Here is a 14,940-nt window from a genome sequence, read left to right as displayed (position 1 = left end):
ATCTCCACACATGATTGCTCAGTGTCTCCAGAATACATTATTAAGTCAAACAAAAATGGGAGAAAGTGTGCAGAGTATATTATGATTCATCTGAGAGAGGGTACATATAAATATATATGCATCCTTGTTAATAATAAATGAAGAATTAGCTCATAGTTTTAAGCAAAGGACATTAACAAGGGAGGGAACAGAGTTAAGGAGATAGGGTAAGAAGCTAGGCTTCTTTGTAGATTTGACTCTGGGACCACATAAACACTAAAATAAAAGGAAGCAAATAAATAGAAATGTATATCCAGTATGTGGCAAAACCACACGGGGAGGAACTATTTCAAATAACTCTGAAACACAAGAGTATGTCATCAGTGAGGTAAAGTCGAGGATTTAAAAATATGCAAAAACAAAACCAAATATCTGTGCCCTTTTTCAATGATCACTTCATTGTTATCCTGAAATTATTGTGTATGTATTGTGGCATAAAGGAAATGGGTAGTTATACTGGTGTCATTGAAAAAAAACAAGCTAGATTTTCCAACTGAAAAAAAAAAAGCCTTAAAATCAGAGGCAACCTTGTAGTTTTGTGTGTTTTTCAATCTGTATTTCTAACTCTGCTTTTGTAAAAGCAATGACCAACCCAATGGCAATGATCACCCTGAGCCCAGACTGTATGCTCCTGAAATGCCACTGACCACTAAACAGCACCAGGGCTTCTTGGAAAGATAGCTAATTTCAGACATGAGGCAGGAAATGTGCGAGGTAATTCTGGAACACCTTAGCACACCCCAGAAACCCAGACTCTATCAGAGACTCGCCAGAGCACAAAGGACATCGTTTGAATAGACACCCGTCTGGCCAAGGATGGACCGATTTGATCATCAAGAAGAATAACTGCAATAAACTAAAACACAAAATATGACTATGTAACAGCAGCAACAAAAAGCCTTATGCATCACCTCTGGAGAAGGCTAGGCTCCAACTCATTCTGACAATCGATAAACACGGGGAAGGGATGAAGCAACTTTCCTGCCTTTCCTGTATGAATTGAACCTCATGGGAGTAACATAGTTGAAAAGAGGAAGTTTCTCCTTATAAAAATATTCCAGCTAATAAGTAAAACAAAAATAATAGAATAATAGCATTATCGTTTTGCAGCCTTTAATGAATTACTGGGTCTAGAGCTATACTCTTCAATATGGCAACCACTAGTAGCCAGACATAGCTATTTAAATGTAAAGTAATTAAAATTTAAAAAATTAAAAATTCGTTTCTCAAGCACACTAGCTACACTTAAAAGAGCCAGATGTGGCTGGTGGCTACCATAGTAGGATGTAGAACAGAGATGGAACAATGCAAACAGAGAACATTCCCACTCCCACAGAAATTTCTGCTGGGGAGTGCTGCTCTAGACAGTTGACCCGAGACAATGAGCTTCAGTTGGGGCCAGGCACTGAGTGACACAAACACACAACAGCACCTTGCAAAATATATATATATATATGTATCTGCAGAAACCGAGACCGCAAGCGAGTGTGCTGCAAACCCGGCTCCGGGACGCGGGCGCTGGGGCCCGGGCAGCCGCTGCGGCCTTGCTGAGGCCCTCGGGCTGCCGCTCTTGCCCTCAGATGTGCATCCAAGACGGCAGGAGGCAGCTCCAGGAACCTCGGCGGGAAGTCACCAGGCAAACGCTTCGGCATCAAGAAGACGGAGGGTCCACCATGTCCATGCAGGCAACATGCTTGGGACCCTGCACCGCTGGCACTGGCAGCCAGGCGCCCACGTGGGGCTGGGAGGAAGAAGCACCTGCATGGACGAGGGGCTCGTCCGCCACACTGAGGAGGCCTATGCGCCCCACCCCGGCAGGTGCGAGGCTGTGGGCCTGGTCACCAGGCTGCCCGAGGATGCTGTGCTCTATAGGACTTTTGCCCGCGTGGTGCCTGCCAAGCCACCTTCAAACTGGTAGCAAGTCTTTGAGCTCTGGGTTGAGGCCATTGGACAGAGACTGGAGCCCAGGTGACAGGAGCGGGTAGAACCAGAACTCAAGGGTTGGAGTGACAACAAGGCCTCCTGAAGAAGACGTCTGTGAAGTGACTGTTTGGGAAACCCTTTGGAGCCTCTACCTAGGGCCAAAAATAAAGTTAGCTGGAATATGTATTATATGTATACACACACATATATATCAAACCTGAATAACATTAAGCCTCTGGATCTAGCTACCAATTTTCAGGAAGTATGGGGGGCAGAGGAATTCTGCATCATCAGGATCCTGTCAGCAAATTCGAGATCATGAACACTATTCAGAACAAATGGTGCAGCTTTGTTAAAACAAATGTCACCAAAAAACAAATTTAATGCCAGAGGAAACAAATTTCATGAGATTTAGGAAACATATCACACAATTAATTACCAATATAACCTTTATTAAAAGCCTGTTTCAAGCAAAATTGTAAAAGAAATAATTAAAAATTTTATTATTTATTTATTTGTTGAATCCTCACCCAAGGACATGCTTAGAGAGAAGAAGAAGAAGAAGAAGAAGAGAGAGAGAGAGAGAGGGAGGGAGAGAGAGAGATGAGTTGCTTTCCACATGCTCCCCAGCCTGGGATCAAATCTGAAACCCAGGTATGTGTCCTGACTGGGAATATAACCAGCAACCTTTCCGTGCACAGGGCAACACTAAACTGTGCCACTCCAGCCCAGGCAATAATTACAAGTTTTAAAATAATTATGAAAATTTGAACACTGAATATTTGCCAATATTAAGAAAATCTTGCTAATTTGGGTTAGGCTTAATAATGATATTATGGAGATGTTTTAAGCTTCCTTGCCTTTCAGGTAGATACTGAAATACTTGAAGATGAAATGATACAATGCTTGGACTTTGCTTCAGTCTGATCCAGGTGTGGGACCTTGGGGAAGCAATAAAAAAACAAGATTGGCTATGACTTGTTTGTTGGAGCTGAATAATGGGTACACGGGAATTCACTATATTTTTCTCTCTACTTTTGTGTGTGTTTGAAATTTTCTATAGTAAAAAGTTTATTAAAAATGTTTATTGTCTGAGCCAGCTATAATCAAACTGCCATATAAATCTGTTACAGATAAACTAGAAACAGTATTTAACCATTCCTCATCTGTGATGAAACAATTTATACTGCAAATCTTGGTAAACTCATTACAACACAAATCTCCATTGTAGGGTGCTTAACCTTTAAATTAAGAATAAGATTTTTCCCCCAAAATAACAAATGAAAATATTCATCTTAATTAGAACATTTCTCAGTCAAAAGGAGAAAAAAAAGAAGTCAGACATCACTCTTAATATGACACCAGTAGGGGGAGATAGATGCTGAATTTCTTCTGGGAAAAATTTTTCAAGACGTAAAGCCTGTGCGATATGAAGTCTGGATATTTGGGGAGATGTGGAGAGGACACCCTATTACTGTGCATTTTGGTAAAAAGCATGTCTCCATCCTCAATTCTTTAGCCTTTCATACCCAAGAAAGGGATCGTTTACCCTGCATTGTTATAATCCATTTTCCAACCTAAATATATGTTCAAGTTACAGTAACAACCTTGTCTCTCTTTCTGCTCTTTAATGGACTTTCTAGATATTACGTCAATATTTAAAAACAAACTTTTTTACTTTTCCATGTCTAATTCTAATCTAACACTTGGGTTCAGATAGTACTCTTGTAAATCATGTCACTCATCTATACAATTCTTTCTTGAATGTCTGCTATGTACAAGGTACTATGGTCAGTGCTGGAGTTATTACAATGACTAAGGATCAGTTCCTACCTTCAAGTGGCTTACTGCTTAGTAGGAGAGCATAGCACACAGTAGGATAAGAGGAGGGATGTATGTGATAGCATGGGAGCCCATGGAAGGGCAGCTAACCATCTTGGAGAAAGACTTCCCAATGGAATACACAATTACTCCTTTTATTTATTCATTAATTTGTTTAGTTACTCAACATATACTTATTTTATCCACTCAGCAAATACATATTGAGCACCTTTTATGAACAAGATATAGTGTCCTCTTGATTCAATTCACCACAAATTCTTCTGGTTCAGGATAGACCATCTTTGACAGAGTGGTCTGCCTACAAGAACAGTTCTATACACCTTTTCTTCATTTTGCCAGTGAAACTGGCATATTCAATATAAATTCCTCCTTCCACTGGAAAACCCCAGTGGTATTTAAATGCTACTTCTAGGTATTTTGTACTAATTTTTAAAATATTTTATGTTACATCCTTTTATGAAACTAAAGAGACATTGGTTACATGTTCTCTCTTTAATGACTACACAATTTCTTATAGTTTCTAACCAATTCCTTTAAAATAGTCTTGTTGTCAAGAACATAACTTCACAGAAAAGACTTCTCTGTTAGGGTTCTCTCACTTCACTAAACCTAAGTTAGTGTACATAGTCATCTCATGGTCGGTAAGGGAAGATCTTCTCTTCCAGAAATTACATCCCTTGGGTGGTGGCCTTTTACCACTCTCTGCTCTTCCCAAGTATTATCCGCTCCTCCATGCCAGCCACAGTCCAACGCTGGCAGATAACTAAACATGCACCTCGCCTATTTCGTGGGGAAATCTGAGTTACAAAAAAGTCCCTACTTGGCAACAGTCTTGGGTATTCAAGAAGTTTCACAAGGAGCTCTCATGTACTATTTTTTTAATGTTTCCAAAAGGCTCCTCTTTGTTGACTTCCAACCTAGTGTCACTTCCACCCTTCCCAAGGTCCAAGCTTATATTCCACTCTGAGGTTCTAGAGGGAGCGAGCAGGTATCTTTCCCTGCATGGCCTAGGGCTTCCATTTCCCATCAGGTCAATGGTGTCTGAGCAGCTCAACGCCACCCCCTTAGCCACCACCTTAGCGAGCATCGCCCTGAGTTGTCCTTTCAAGAAGCCTCTGATTAGCCTTTCATTTTTTTCTAGGCATTAAAAGCCCCACACTCAGTTTTCCTTTCTCCAAAGTGCTGTCTGAATTCTGTTTCCCTCCTGTTCCTCTTCCTGTGTTCTGTTTGTGATCTACCATTGCCCTTGTTACTTCAGCCCTTCCATTATGAATGATCTCCATCTAGTTCTCTCAAGCTTCCTCCTCTCAAAATTTCACTAGCAGGCCCTCTTATCTTCTTCCAGTTCTGTCGTCAGAGCTCTTGAACCTGCTGGTCTAGTCTGCAGTCACCCCCTCTGACAGGTGGTTCTCTTAGTTAGGTTCTCATATATTCCTTCTCTTGAGAAAATTCCAGAAGCCACCAGACAACAATTTTCTAAGAGGGTTGGTTTTCTCTAGTAAAGACCATGCCTCTGAACTTTTCCTTTTTTTTCCCTTCACTCTGGCCATCCGTCCACTAGGATCTAGCACGTACAGTCCTTCAAAGTGTACAACTATTTTTACTACAATATAAAGGCCTGTGAGGATACAGACTATATCCAGATGAGCGAAGTTACAAGTCTATCATTCCGTGTGACTTGGCTTGGCTGAGGCTTAAGCATTAGTCTCTTCCAAACCCTGTGTTTACACCATTTCTTGTCATGGGCTATTCTCCTAACCCTGATCCTTGGAGGTCACTGTCCTCACTGGTATCTTCTATTTTCACTTTGGGCTACAGGCTGTGACACTCCCTGGAATTGTTGGGTCCTTTTCTGCTTTGACCTTAAGGTCACTTGCTCAACTTTAGGTCATAATCATCTTTCTCAGAGCACATGCCCATAGCAGCTTAGGAGCATCCCACATTTATTGGTTCATTCCTAATTCCTTCTGACCTTCTCTGCTCTTCTTTTCAATATAGTCTTTGCTTTAACACCCCAGTATATTCACTATTCACCTATTCACTTTCCATCAGTTCATACTGGTCTCTCTCTCATTTTTATTTTTTCTAAAAGCTCCAGCCTTATTTGCAACTCTGCTGACAGCATCCCTAACCTCTTGCATGAAAAATCCCCAGAGTAAAACCTGACACATTCATGAACTTTCAACCAACCCCACTCCTGAATTCTTACCAGGGATCTGACTATATTAATATTGTTTTGACCTTAATTACCTTTGTTCTTCAAATATTCTATTTCCATGTTGTCACATCTAGTTCATACATCACAGGACGTTGAAGGGAAGTATATTTTGATATAATTTTTTTAGAATCTCTTTGCTGTACTCTCAATTTTATGATCTGGGTACATGACATAAATACAGTGTAAGAATGCATATTAATTGGAATAAGTAAAGAAAAAAGAAACCCTGGAACCCAGGAGTGAGTTACTTACAGTCAAAATCTGCTTTTCAACCTGGGCTGAACATCAGAACCAGCTGTGGAAGGAGATGACCCTTCCCCCCCCAAAGATTGGGGTTCACGACCACCATGGGGAGCTCAGAACCACTGATCAAGATGCTTCATGCAGTGGTGACATCAGTAGCCACAGTTAAGGTGAGGAGCCTGGGAGAATTTCACCTCTGTGAACTAATGCGGTAAGATTGGCCTTCTGTGCCTTCTCTATGCCACCTTTCTTCACAGAGTGCACTCTACATGTGTCTTTCCATTCCTGCAGAGCTCCATCCTGATGTTCTAAAGTAAACTAATTTTTTAGATGAGCATGTGAGTAAACAACCTAAAACCCTTTATGAAGGGAAAAGGAAGGGTGGAGGACTCATCAGCTTTTACATTGTGTTTTGTCACCTGGTTTACCTTCTGGGAGGGTAAATCTTTTCTGTACCCAGGATGGCCCTTCCCTTACCCATCATCCACTAGTCTTCTTAAGGTGGAGATAGCTGCACCAGGATAGAAAAAGGTTGTGGGGCAAAGGGGTCTCCAGAGAGAATGGAAGCAGTTACCAAAGACCTAACTTGTTGATGCAACATTTATTGGACGACCACTTCTTGTCTAGGGAATGTCAGCCACCATTAGTCCTTGACTTTTTCTACCGTCAAATTTACTAGCCTTTTATTCACTTTAGGGGACTGAGTTTATGAGAAAAAAAAGGGGGGGGTGGCTGGCTCCTTTATATTTTTGTAAGACCCAATCTCTCATTATTCTACTCGTTATCTCTCTCATTTTTTTTCAAGTCCTTTCCCTATTCCTTCTATGCTGTATATGCAGTAAGCACAAGAGGGAGAACTTCCTTCTCTCCTAAGAAATAGCAGGTAGTGTAAGTAATTATGTCTCTGATGTGTATCAAGTGATCTTGTTCTGTTCCTGGTCTGGCTATTGAACTGCTGGGGTTCCGGCATCCGTGATGATTTCTAGATAACTTACATTCCCAACAAGTGGGACAAGTTACTCCTAAAATACTTATGTAAGTATGGGGTAGAAAGACTTACAGCAACAAATCTGGTTGAATCCTAGCCTCTTCTAACCATCTATATGACCCAAGAGAAACCCCTTATGCCTGAGACTCCATTTATCCCTCCATAAAATGGAGATGAAGACCTGAATAAAGGGTGATGAGGATTTTAAACAATGTCCACTAAGCACCTAACATAGTTCCTATCTCATGGTTGGTGACAATATTATCATTATTCATTACAATCCTTAAATGTCAGCAAGAGTCGTTGAGACTCCTATGTGGCATCACTATATGCCGTTAAGTTTAGGAATAGAAGAGTTTGTCAGTAAACACATCAATGGCTCATAGATGAACCCTTCAAACAGCCTGTGACACGACACCACTGCCTCCCATGCTGTCACAGAAGATATACCAAGAAGGGTATATCTTAAGTCAGATGCCAGATACACTGACCCTTTTTACATAACTACCCTGTTTTGTTTCTACCACAGAACTAGACCGAATGTCTTGTTTTGTTGTTTTCTGTTATTACTTGCAGCTGTTCCAGGAAAAGGAAGGAAGGAAGTCTCTTCCTTTGAATGCTGAAGCTTTAACTTGCACCTAATTTTGCAGAGAAAACAAGGAGGAAACTTCAGTCTATCTACTCACGCTCCATTTTTGTTCACCCCGCTTGGTTGAGTGGCCCCTGGGCACCATCATGCACAGACTCATGGACCTAAAACTAGGAGAGAAGAAATCTCCCTAACTGCAGACCTGCCATGGATACAAAAGAAAGTAATATCCTACATGCCAGTCGCCCATTCACGTCCAAGTAAAAATCCCATAGAAATTGGGAAGAATTTAACCTACATTCTTTTACTTCACAACATAGTTCCATATAGGTTTTTGGTTTTATTTTCAGAGCAAGTCATATTCTTAAGGTGTCATACTGCATTTCAATGAAAGCTTTCAAATATTAATTATCTAAGGTAATATCAACATCTAAATATTAATGTCTAAGACAATATTGGTTTCTATTAATTTATAGCTGTTGGAGTTTATTTCCTCAAAGTCTCTTCTGGTTCCAAAATTCTCCATCGAGATGACTCTTGATACAATTTCTTGGTGTTGCAAAGCCTAAGAGATCTTCAGAGAGGCCCTCTTCCTGATCAAATGGGTGGAGGCCTGTGTCTTCCGAAGTGGGCCACCCACTGGCAATGACCAGAGCGGTAGCACCCAGGCAAAGGGCACCTATAGGCCAGGCTAGGCGCTTCATGCACAGTAGTTTGTTTCAGCCTCCAAACACGCTGTAAAATCAGTTTTCATTTCCACGTGTTTGAAGGAGGCTTCGGGAGGGTAAGCTGCTGCGGTCACAATTTGGTAAAATCTGGAACTAGTAAAATCTGCATCCCCTGACTCCAAAGTTTGTGTTCTTTGCTTTCTGCCATATCACCTAGAATAAAAAGTGAAATATGTAAATAAATGATGCTGCCTGACAGATTTAGAACCTAAGAAGCTGAGAAATATGAAGTCCACCTGCAGTGACTCAGGGACAAAGCCTGGGGCTTGGCTACCAGCAGCCCCAAACATTCAGAGCCCTGTTTTGATTGACCTTCACTGTGGTTGACTTCAGCTCAAATTAATTGCCAACATTTAATACTATGCAGAATTCACAGGGGGAAAAATCAGGATTGGGAGCATCTATCGAAGTTCCAAACTGGAATAACCAGGAAGCCTGGCTCCACACTCCCAGAGCAGCCGATGACCCTTGGACGGGACACTTGTCCCCGAGACACCACAACCTGCTCTTGGCTGACCTAGCTTGTGTGCCTCAGTCTCCTTTGCTCCACAGCATCCAATCTAGAGAAATTAGAAGGGTAAATGTTCTCGACTCCACAAACAGACAGTGTGTCAAAATCTGTAAGAAAGGGTGTAACTTGTACCTTTTCCTCAATGGTTTCCTCTTGGGAATGACCCAGAGATGGTGAGGGTTTGGAGAGCAGCCCCGGGCCTTCAATTAAATAGTTTTGCCTTTGGTTACTACCAGAATAAACCTTTAAGCAGACAGCTGTTTCATGCCAGCTGAAATTCTAGTCTTGGGTGGGATGGCAGAGGTTTATGACTTCAGATGAGAAACAGGCAGGAACGGATTATATTCTTGTGCCAAGTTGCTTTCTTTATTGTCATGGAAGCAAGAAGAGAAATGCAGAAAGGGGAAGGTTTTGCGAGACCACTGTCTCACGCAGGCTTTCTGCTAGGCATCAGGAGCTGCTCACGACTGTGCAAACACTTTTACAGGAAAACCATGGCTATAGAAAACCCCTAAAATTAAAGCAGAGCTGGAAAAGAATAAAGACCACTCATTCGTCTTTAAACTCAGCAGTGGAGCCCCTGGGACTTGGTATTCTATAACAAGACTGGAAACATTATTAACGTTAATAAATAAACATCTGGATCAACTTGCAGTCTAAATTTAAGTGTCCTAAATATTTTTGGCTCTATTATAACTACACTGCGTTTTCCTAAATCCACCAGTGTTTCCTCCGTCCTTAGCTTCCACTTCATTTCCTTTGACTCTTTTAAGTAGGGTCTTGTTTTCCATGAAAATGGACCTTGTTATATCAGCTTTGAAGCGCCGAATGTCCACAAAAAGATATGGACTTGGTCTTTTTTTAAAATATGTCTTTATTGATTTCAGGGAGAGGAAGGGAGAGGGAGAGAGAGATAGAAACACCAAAGATGAGAGAGTCATTGATCGGCTGCCTCCTGCACGCACCCTGCTGGGGATCGAGCCTGCAACCCGGGCTTGTGCCCTGACGGGAATCGATCCTAGGTCGCTGCTCAACCACTGAGCCACGCCAGCCAGACCCGGACTTGGTCTTGATTTCATCCCTCCTATTTGTTCATTGCAGGTTCTTTTAATTGGAACCATATATTCACGCCATTTTCTTCTCTTTCTTTAGTTTAATGTTTTGTGTTATATATAATTCCAAGAGTGCCAAAATTTACCAACAAAATTTTTGTTGAGCTAAAATAAAAACTGTAGGCCATTATGAAGCTCTCTGTTGATTCCATTTTTTTTTTAATGTAAAATTTAGGCAGTGCAAGCCCAGTTTTGGATAATATTAGAGAGAAGACATGTAAAATATAGTGGCATGCACCAGAGTAAACCATAGGCATGGCCAAATTTCACTTGGATCCTCAAGTGTACTCCAGAAGCAAGAGTATTTATGAAAGTCAAGATTAGGAAAACACATCTCCCCCAGGAAAAGTGCAATAAAACCTATGCAAAATGAAATGAGCCACGTACAGAGAATTCTACTCGTAAACACAACAGTTAGATTTAATCTGTTCCTCACCACCTCCGTTTGAGGATGTTGGTCTCAGGTCCTTGGGCTGCGGCTGTTGCTGCCTTGAGCGTTTCCTGGTTGTAAACCGAAGGGTTGCTATGCAAAGGCCCAATGCCTGGAACCAGAGTTAATCATTCACAGGCCCTTTTGCTTGAAATAAGATGCTTTTCATTTCCCTTGGCTTACGTGAATAATGAAAAAAGAAAACAAAGGAGATAACTGCGCTGTTAAAAGATAATCCCTTAGCCGAAGCATTATCTAGAAGGCTGAGCACCACAGGCAGGCGAAAATCCAGTCTGCGTTCGGTGACTGTGCTGACATTTATTTATAGGAGATTAGGCCATGACAGAGCTTCGAGTCACTTAGAAATGCTCCCCTTCCCCAAGGCCTCCACTGTATTTATATGCAGGATCTGGTATTATTTTTCCCGGTGTTATGGCAACAAAGATTTCAGTGTTTACAGAGCTATCAAGTTCTGACAGGCCAAGCTGGGGACTTTGCATCCCTGGCTCACACTGAAATGGAGAGAGGGACCTGGGGAGCCAGCACAGCTCTGCCTCGGAACAGCTAACACCTGAGCGGAGAAGGCGAGGCAGCAAGCGCACGGTGCCAAGGACCTCGCAGAGCCATCTCCTCCCGGGGAACTTGCCCTCCTGATCCTGCGGCTGAGGGATGTATTACAAAGTAGGCAGAGCCCAGTAAGTAGTAGTAAACCTGAAAGAAAAGCAAACCCCAATTTCCTACTAGACTTCTGTCCTCAGCGTGGGTTTTTAAAGGTCTGTTGCATACCGGACGCCAGAGCCCCTTATTAGACCTTGGGGGCAGTGGGAGGGGAAATGAAAATGCTCTGGGAGAGGGGAGGGCAGTCCAAGTGCTCTCCCTGTGCCCATTTCTTGTTTTTAAGGACATGAAGAGCAGCCCTGCTTGCCTTCACACCTAATTTAATCACTGCCCAGGGCTCAGTGTTCCCAGCACGCTCCAACTCTGGGGCTAATGGCTATAGGAAGCTGGTGAGGAAAATGTCCTAGAAATAGTCTTACCTCACAAACGTTATTATTTTCAGAATGTGCCACCTGCCCGTGAAAATAACTACGGGTAAATGGGACCTCACACCGTGGGGTTCTCGGCACTGAAGTGATTTTCTGGAGTTTGCCCAGCGTCTCCCCTACACGTCACTTCTTGGCCCTTTGGCTAAAGTCAAGTCAAACGTCCCCCTACTCTGTGACTGATACATAGGACTAGACGTGAAAAAATCAGTCCTTCCAACGTAGTCTGTGGATATCTTGGTTCAGGTGGAAGTGGGAAATCAGAGCCTTGGATACAATAAGCCACCGCTTGCAGGTTCTAGATGTGGCCAGGGCAACAATCAAGTCACAATAAAATGGAACAAGTTCTGGGCCAAGTCTCTTCCTTTCTTTTTTCTTCTTTTCTTCATGTTCATGTGTTCCTAAAGGTACCGGTGCTTATTTGGTTACAAAAGTGTGCGATGTACTTTACAAACATGTGCCTGATTTTTTTTGAGGTTTTGTTCTGCTCAAAATTGGAAATAGCAAGAAATATGCATATTTCTTAATACTTGAAATGAATATTCAGATGAATAATGAACTGTGCCTTACCACATAATACAGAACATGCCAAAAAAAATTTTGTGTCTGCCCTGGCCGGGGTGGCTCAGTGGTTAGAGTGTCGGCCCGAGCACTGAAGGGTCTAGGGTTTGATCCCCAGTCAAGGGCACATACCTGGGTTGCAGGTTCGATCCCTAGCCCAGGTTGGACACGTGCAGGAGGCAACCAATCTATGTGTCTCTCTCACATCAATGTTTCTCTCTCTCCCTCCCTTCCTCTTTTCCGCTCTAAAAAAATCAAAGGAAAAAAATATCTTTGAGTGAAGATTAATAAGATAAATAAATAATAAGTTTTGTTTCCACCTTATGGACTTTCAGCTTACGTAAAATAAATTGTAAAGTATGGGGAGAAAGGTATGATAATAATTTCAATAAATACCTCTATGTGCCTCTCCAGATAAACTGGAGCCCTGTGAGAAAACAGCTAGAAATGCGTCAGCGTGATGTCAGATCTTCCCCTTGGGAAGTTCTCACGTCGGGCCCATTGTCTCGTTAGCAACTGTGACACTGTTTGCAATACCTGTTGCTACCAGTAACTTTGCCTTTCTTTCCTCAAGAGCTGACTTTGCTCGTCCTTTGCCAGCTCCCTGGGGATCCTGGCACACAGAGCAGACACTCTGTGGCTGGTCTTCCGAGCAGTCAGGGATTAAAGGATACTGTCTGAAGCTGTGCTTCAGCATGTCTTTGTATTTCTTCTGGTCACCCCACTTCAGTTTTCCACGCAGCAGCTGCAGAGGCGCTGATGTTATCACCTTCACCGTCACAACAGGCTTCGTTGTCGTCAAGAAAGGAATTTATTACAAACACAATTCGTGACCCAGGTCTCTTTCCTAAGTACTCTTTCAAGAAAATTCCATGAGCTTGAGTTTTACCATGAACTCTGCAAATTTATTATCCATTCATTTAGCAAATATTTCTTAGCCCTTAACTTAGGTATGGCTCTGTCCAATGCAAGAAGGAGGCAGACACATGCAAGGTTAACAAAGCCTTTGCCTTGATGGAGCTTCAATTCTACGGGGAGACAATCAACAAACACAGAGATATCAACCACTAATACAGTTGCTAGTGCCAACTCTGCTAAACATTAAATTGGGAGCATGCGTGATAGAGAATAAAGAGTATCTTCAGACTTTAGGTGCTTAAGAACTTCTTCCCTGAAGGACATTTAAAAAGAGACTTCCTGGATAAGAGAAGAGTTCTGAAACGAAACCAACCGGAAGCAGTCCATTGATGGCAGCCCTAATGCTGTTTGGGGGTACGCGATGTGGAGGGTTGAACCACCTTTTGGTCAGAATCACACGTGCCCTCTGGTGCCCTCAGACCCCTGAGGGTACCTGACTCTGGATATACCATTTCCATTGTATAATAGATGGCTGCTGGGCCCTCCCAACCTCACGACCTAGTGGGTCTAAAAAACACCTGAGTTATGACGGGCAGCTCTGGTCATGTAATCATCTGATGTCCTGTGGTCAGATGGTCAATATTGACCTGGGCCAACAGCAGACCAGGAGCTGTTTTGTGAATGGTAAATAGTTCTCGCTTGCAGATGGCTCTCTACAAACCTGGGTTCTGCTCTGTGACTTACCTATTAGATCTTGCCAGAGACTCCATGTGATGAAGTTTTCATGACCTATTCCTCTAGAATCATAGGATCTACTCAGTCAGAAATCCCATGAGTACAGGCAGGACTGCTTATACTAAAGCATGGGCCTGCCATACAGCCCTTACTTTTCCTCTGCCCCACTCAAAACTGGAAGCCTTCCACATCACCAGATGAGTGGATCAGAGCAATATCTCCAAGTGTGGTATATGCTGCTTCCAAAACACAAAGAGGTCTAACAAATGTCGTACTTATTTTTTAAGTGGTAGGAACTTAAAGGTGCCAAAATTTATTCTTTAGATTAGTGGGTATAATAAGGTTCTCCAGAGAAATAGAACCAGTACAATATATAAACTTATTAAAATTATGCTTATTTTAAAATATACTTGTCCTGGCTGGTGTGGCTCAGTGGTTAGAGTGTTGGCCTGTGCACTAAAGGGTCATGGGTTCAATTCTCAGTCAAGGGCACGTACCTGGGTTGTGGTTGATCCCTGGCCCCAGTCGAGGCGTGTGCAGGGAAACAACCAATCAATGTGTCTCTCTCACATGGATGTTTCTCTCTCTCTCCTCCCTCCCTTCCACTCTCTCTAAAAATCAATGGAAAAGGCATCCTCAGGTGGGAATTAAAAATAATAATAATAATAAAAATATATACTTATTATGGAAAGGATACTTACTATGAAGAATTGGGATGCAGCAAAGACCCACACACTGCTTGCTCCCTAGGAGCTGGAGACCCAGGAAAGCCGACGGTGTAACTCAGTTTTAGCCTGGAGGCCTGAGGACTGGGCAGCCCCAGGGCTGGAGAAGCTGCTGTGAGATGTCCCAGTTCAAGCAATTGAAGTAGAAAATAAAAGGTAAATCTCTCAGTCTTCCACCCTTTGCTCTATTCAGGCCCTCAAAGGTCTGGATAACATCACCTTCATTGGGGACTAATCTACTTTTTTTGAGTCCACTGATTCAAATGCTACTTTCATCAGGAAACGTCCTCACTGATAGACCCAGAAATAGTGTTCAACCTGAGCACCTGTGGCCAATGAAAATTAACCATCACAAGTCCACATACCCATGTCCTTAAACCATACACAGTCTCCAA

The sequence above is a fragment of the Miniopterus schreibersii genome (assembly GCF_964146895.1).
Source record: "Miniopterus schreibersii genome assembly, chromosome: 4".
NCBI lineage: Eukaryota > Metazoa > Chordata > Mammalia > Chiroptera > Miniopteridae > Miniopterus > Miniopterus schreibersii.
The sequence above is the reverse complement of the archived record's forward strand: the minus strand, read 5'-3'. Positions refer to the sequence as shown.